Here is a 6,486-nt window from a genome sequence, read left to right as displayed (position 1 = left end):
TAGCCAACACATGAAAAGATGCTCAACACCAATCATCAGGGAAATCCAAATCAAAGTGCAAATCACCTATAGCTGTTGGAATGGCCAGTATCAAGAAGATAAGAAGTAACAAGTATTAACAAGGATGTGAAGGAAAGGGAACCCTCATGCACCGTGAGTGGGAATGTAAATGGGTGCCATTGCAGAAAACAGATTGGTGTTTCCTCAAAAAATTAAAAATATATACAATCCAGTAATTCCACTACTGGGTATTTGCCCAAACACAAAAATACTTGCTTAGAAAGATATGTGCACCACTCTGTAACATTATTTATAGTAGTCAAGATAATGGAAGCAACCTGTGTCCATTAGTAGATGGATAAAGAGAATAGATACAGCTATATATAGAGATCTCTCTATCTCTATAGCTATATCTAGATATCTATAAACACAAAAGCACCCTGGAATATCACTCAGCCATAAAAAAGGATGGGATCTTGTCATTTGTGGCAACATGGGTAGATCTAGAAGGTATAAGTGAAATAAGATGGAAAAATACAAATATGGTTTAACTTCTATGTGAATCTTTAAAAAAGGAACAAACACCAGAAAAGCGGAAATGGTTCCATAAGTACAGAGAACAAACCGGTGATTGCCAGAGGGCAGAGGAATTGGAGGGGGTGGTGTGTAAAATGAATGAAGGAGAGTGAGAGACACAGGCTTCCTCATGGAATGAGTGAGTTATGAGGATGAATGTTGCAGCATAGAGAATATAGTCATTGGTATTGTAGTAGCATTTTATGGTGACAGATGGGAGAGCACCGAATAGAAATTTACAGAATCACTTTGTTGTATACCTGAAACCAATGTAACACTGTGTATCAGCTATATTCAATTTTTTAAAAATCACATTGTCTTCTTGTTTACTGTATTTAAAGAGGTAATTAATATTTGATATAAAATAACATATATAAATCATGAAGCATAACAATAAAATGAACATATCATCTGCCATCAGTTTAAGAGTTAGAATATTCCAGGAATGCCTGGGTTGCTGAGTCAGTTAAGGGTCTGCCTTTGGCTCACGTCACAATCTCAGGGTTCTGGGTTAGAGCCCCATGTCAGGCTCCCTGCTCAGCGGGCAGTCTGCTTGTCCCTCACTCACGCTCTCTCCCTGTCAAATAAATAAATAAAAAGTCTTTTAAAAAATTAGAATATTCCTAATGTCACATACCTATGCGTGTCTTCTTGAACCCACCTCTGTGTCCTCTTCAGAGATAACAATATATTTTTGAGGATTTTAAAATAAATAGCGTGCAAGCAGAGGGAGGGGCAGAGGGAGAGAGAATCTCAACCAGAGTCTGCACTGAGCATGGAGCCCAACGTGGGGCTCAATCTCCCAACCCTGAGATCATGACCCGAGCCAAAGTAAAGAGTTAGATGCCCCATTGACTGAGCCACTCAGGTGCCCCCTCCTCAGAGATAACTATTTTTTTTTTTTAAGATTATATTTATTTGTTCAACAGAGAGCACAAGCAGAGGGAGCGGCAGGCGGAGAGAGAAGCAGGCTCCCTGGGGACCGAGAGCCCAACTTGGGGCCTGACCCCAGGACCCTGGGACCCTGACCTGAGCTGAAGGCAGACACAAACAACTGAGCCACCCAGGCGCCCCACCCTCGAACTTTTTTATTTTTATTTTTTTTAAGATTTATTTATTGGACATAGATCACAAGTAGGGAGAGAGGCAGGCAGAGAGAGAGGGGGAAGCAGGCTCCCCGCTGAGCAGAGAGCCTGATGTGGGGCTCGATCCCAGGACCCTGAGATCATGATCTGAGCTGAAGGCAGAGGCTTAACCCACTGAGCCACCCAGGCGCCCCCCTGGAACTTTTTAAACAAAACTTTCATTTTTAGGGTTCTTCAAAGTTGTTGCATGTAGCTAGCTGTTCATTCACTGTTTCTGGTTGTATTCTATTACATGCTGTGAATATACCACAATCTTTCCATTTTCCTGTTGATGGCCATCTGCATTGCACCCAGTTATTTTTGTATTAGCAACAGGATTACAGTGGAGAGTTTTGGACATCCCTCCTGATGCACATGTGTGAGAGTTTCTAGGCTGTTTCACAGAACAATGCTCAATTATTTTTCAAAGTGGCTGTATGGATTTGCATTCTTCCTGTGGTGTAAGAATTTCTATTGACCAATATCCTTTCCAGCTCCTGGTATTATTAAGGCTTCTTAATTTCTGACAGTCTAATTGGGATAAATGATAATTCATTGTGGTCTTGATTTGCATTTCCCTGATTACTAATGAGATTGAGCTGTTTATAATTTTTAAAACTAGGTCTTGTATTTCCATTTTTATGAAATGTCTCTTCATGTCTTTTGTCCATTTTTCTACTGGGCTGTCTTTTTATTGATCCTTTGTAAGAGTTCTTTAACTCTTGTTGACACTAAATCACCAATTATATACATATTACATATTTTATTTATTATTTCTCTTTTCACTTTAAAGGTGTTTTTTAGGGGCACCTGGGTGGCTCAGTGGGTTAAGCCTCTGCCTTCAGCTCAGGTCATGATCTCGGGGTTCTGGGATAGAGCCCCACATCGGGCTCTCTGCTTGGCGGGGAACCTGCTTCCCCTTTTCTCTGCCTGCTGCTCTGTCTACTTGTGATCTTTCTGTCAAATAAAAAAAATCTTTAAAAAAATAAAAAAAATGTTTAAAAAGGTGTTTTTTAGTGAACAAAATTCTTAAAGTCAAATTTCTCAATGTTTTCTTTCAAGGTTAGTGTTTTTTGTGTCCAGCAAACTCTTCCAGGGGTCAGAAAGATATCCTGTTTTCTTTCTAAAGGTTTTTGGCTTTAAAGGTATATGGAATTATGGGAATTCCATATTCTCTCTAGAATTGATTTTTTTGTGGGGTGCCTGGGTGGCTCAGTTGGTTAAGCAACTACCTTCGGCTCAGGTCATGAACCTGAAGTCCCCAGATTGAGTCCTGCATTGGGCTCCCTGCTCAGCAGGGAGTTTGCCTCTCCCTCTGACCCTTCCCCTTTTCATGTTCTCTGTATCAAATAAATAATAAAATCTTTAAAAATATATCTTTTAGAATTGATTTTTGTGTACATTGGAATAGGGGTCCAATTTTAATTTTTATGTACTTATTTATTTATTGTTTATCTTTTTTTAAAGTGGGCTCCATTCCCATCATAGAGACCAACATGGGGCTTGAACTCATGACCCTGAGATCAAAGCCTGAGCTGAGTTCAAGAGTTACATGCTTAGCCAAGTGAATCAGCCAGGCACCCCCCAATTTCAATTTTTAAGCATGGACAACCATTTTTTATAGCATTTTTTAATTGAAAAACTCCACTTTTCTCCAGTGATATGCATTATTATTTCTGCCTGGCCCAAGATTCCATGAGTTTTGTTTCTAGTTTCCTGAAGTCAGACCTTAAAGTCTGAATGTAAACAAAATTCCACAAAAAGAAGCTAGAAAACCTACTTTGTACTTACGTTATATTCATAATGATAAGTTCCACTTCTGAATAATGAATTTGTAAGCACTTGTCTCTAAATTTTGGGGGAGACTAGTATTTTTTTTTTAATCAAATATTGCTTAAAAGAAATGGCCCATCATCAAGTCCTAGGGATCTTACTGTTGTTGGTTATAAAGGGATTGGTCACTTTCCTGGGCCTGGGTGTGGTCCCCCAAGCAAAACCCTGTTCTGGCACAACCCATCCATCGAGTAATGACAAGACCTGTATGTCAGTCTTCTGGCCCTCTGTAGGTCAACTGAGTGATGTCAGTGTTCATGAGGATGACTCAGCCAACACCATGGCCTCTTCCAATTCATCACCACACATTCATTCTGTGATCATCATTGCCGTTCATTCTTTCACTCTCATGGCTACACCCTGGGTTGTGTCCTCTTAAGTACTGCTCCCTACAGAAGTCAAATACTCACCTGGTTCATAGACCTCCATATTTTCAGCTCTTCTATTTTGATATTCTGTGTATACTTTTCAACAATAAAGTGAAGAGATGGGTATATTCCTTGGGCAGTTCCACTTTAGGAACTTAAATAATCAGAGAAGTACCAAAGATTTATGTATAAGGGTGTTCAAGAATTGGAAACAACCTAAAATTCAACAATTATGTTTCATTACTATGGACTAATGCATTATCAATAAATTTATTTTGGAAGACTGTTGCATCTGTGACTATAATACTAGCAAATGCTTATCTAAGGATTTTATTTATTTGACAGAGAGAGATCAAGTAGGTAGAGAGGCAGGCAGAGAGAGAGGGAAGCAGGCTCCCTGCTGAGTAGAGAACCCAATGTGGGGCTTGATCCCAGGACCCTGAGACCATGACCTGAGCTGAAGGCAGAGACTTAACCCACTGAGCCACCCAGGGGCTCCCAGCAAATGCTTATCTAACATAATGTTCCAGAGACTATTTTAAATGTTTTATGTGTTTTAAATTATTTAGTTTTCACAATAATCCTGGCTACTCCTCCATCACTCTGAGGTAGCTATAGCATTAGTTGTCCTATTTGATAAATGAGGAAACTGAAACCCCGCAAAACCAGGTAACTTCCTCTAAAATGATGATGATTCTCATGGTGATCCGCAAACCCCTGAGCACACCCAAGACACTTTCAGGGGGGTTGTGAGGTCAAAACTATTTTCATGATAACACTAGGATGTCATTTGCCTCTTCTACTGTGTTGGGATTTGCACCAATGCAAAGGCAATGAGGGGAAACTGCTGGCGCCTTAGCACAGATGCAAGGCGATAGCACCAAATTATATCAGTAGTCATGGTATTCTTGTAACCCCACATCCTTGTGGTTTAAAAAAACAGACAAAAAACTTTGTGGTGAATCAGTAAAACATATTAGTTTGATTACATATCAACCCTTGAGTGCATATCTTTAATATTTTCTGAAGCAACCTGGGAAATACATGGAGCACTTTTGCCACAGGCTGGAGCTTGAGGACTGTCTTGAGGAAAAGCACTTGAGCAACTCTTTGAGTTGTGAGGTGAAGTAGCCACTATTTTCACAGAACATTCTTACATAAAAGAACAACTGCCAGACAAGCTATGGTTATTTAGACTTAGATATTTGGCAAACTTAATCCCCACCAAAAGATAAATGGAGGGCGCCTGGGTGGCTCAGTGGGTTAAGTTGCTGCGTTCGGCTCAGGCCCTGATCTCAGGGTCCTGGGATCGAGTCCCGCATCGGGCTCTCTGCTCAGCAGGGAGCCTGCTTCCTCCTCTCTCTCTCTGCCTGCCTCTCTGCCTATTTGTGATCTCTCTCTGTCAAATAAATAAATAAAATCTTTAAAAAAAAAAAAAGATGAATGGGAAGGAGCCTTGCTTCCAAACAAACAACAAACAGTTTTTGTTAGTGAAAATTTGAGCTCTCAAGAGAAATTTTGGAAAACTAGTATGTGTCACTGAGCTTGACATTCTCAAAGATATTTTTTAAGATTTTATTTTACCTACTTTAAAAAAGATTTTATTTTACTTTAAAAGATTTTATTTTATTTTTTAAATTTCTGAAAAAGATTTTATTTATTTGAGATACAGCAAGAGAGAGAGAAACAGAGCATGCATGAGCAGGGGAAAGGGGCAGAGGGAGAGGGAGAAGCAAACTCCCCGCTGAGTAGGGAGCCTGATGCAGAACTCAATCCCAGGACCCTTGGGTAATGACTTGAGTAGAAGGCAGATGCTTAACAGACTGAGCCACCCAGACACCTTAAAAGATTGTATTTTTAAGCAATCTCTACACCCAGTGTGGGACTGCAATTTATAACCCCGAGATCAAGAGTCACACTCTCTTGGGGCTCCTGGATGGCACAGTCAGTTAAGCAATGGATTCTTGGTTTCCAGTTAGGTCACAATCTCACAGTCATGATCTCAGGGTCGTGAGATCAGGCCTTGAGTTGAGCTCTGCACTCAGTGCAGAATCTGCTTAAGATTCTCTCTCCCTGACACAGAGAACCCCACTCAAAATCAATAAAAATCACTCAACAACCCAAGGTATAATAGTGAAACTTGCAAATCTCAGAGACAAGGAAAAAATCCTGAAAGCAGCTCAGGACAAAAGGTCAGTAACCTACAAGGGTACAAATATTAAACTGGCAGAAGACCTCTCCATAGAGACCTGGAATGACAGAAAGGACTAACATGATATATTCAGGATGTTAAATGAGAAAAATATGCAGCCAGGAATATTTTATTCAGCTAGGATGTCATTCAAAATAGAAGGAGAGATAAAAAGTTTCTAGGACAGGGGCGCCTGGGTGGCTCAGTGGGTTAAAGCCTCTGCCTTCAGCTCAGGTTATGATCCCAGGGTCCCAGGATCGAGCCCCACATTAGGCTCTCTGCTCGGCAGGGAGCCTACTTCCCCTCCTCTCTCTCTGCCTGCCTCTCTGCCTACTTGTGATCTCTGTCTGTCAAATAAATAAAAATAAAAAATTTAAAATATATATATTTAAAA

This window comes from Mustela putorius, unplaced genomic scaffold (genome assembly GCF_011764305.1).
Source record: "Mustela putorius furo isolate JIRA1106 unplaced genomic scaffold, ASM1176430v1.1 tig00000695_pilon_pilon_pilon, whole genome shotgun sequence".
NCBI lineage: Eukaryota > Metazoa > Chordata > Mammalia > Carnivora > Mustelidae > Mustela > Mustela putorius.
The sequence above is the reverse complement of the archived record's forward strand: the minus strand, read 5'-3'. Positions refer to the sequence as shown.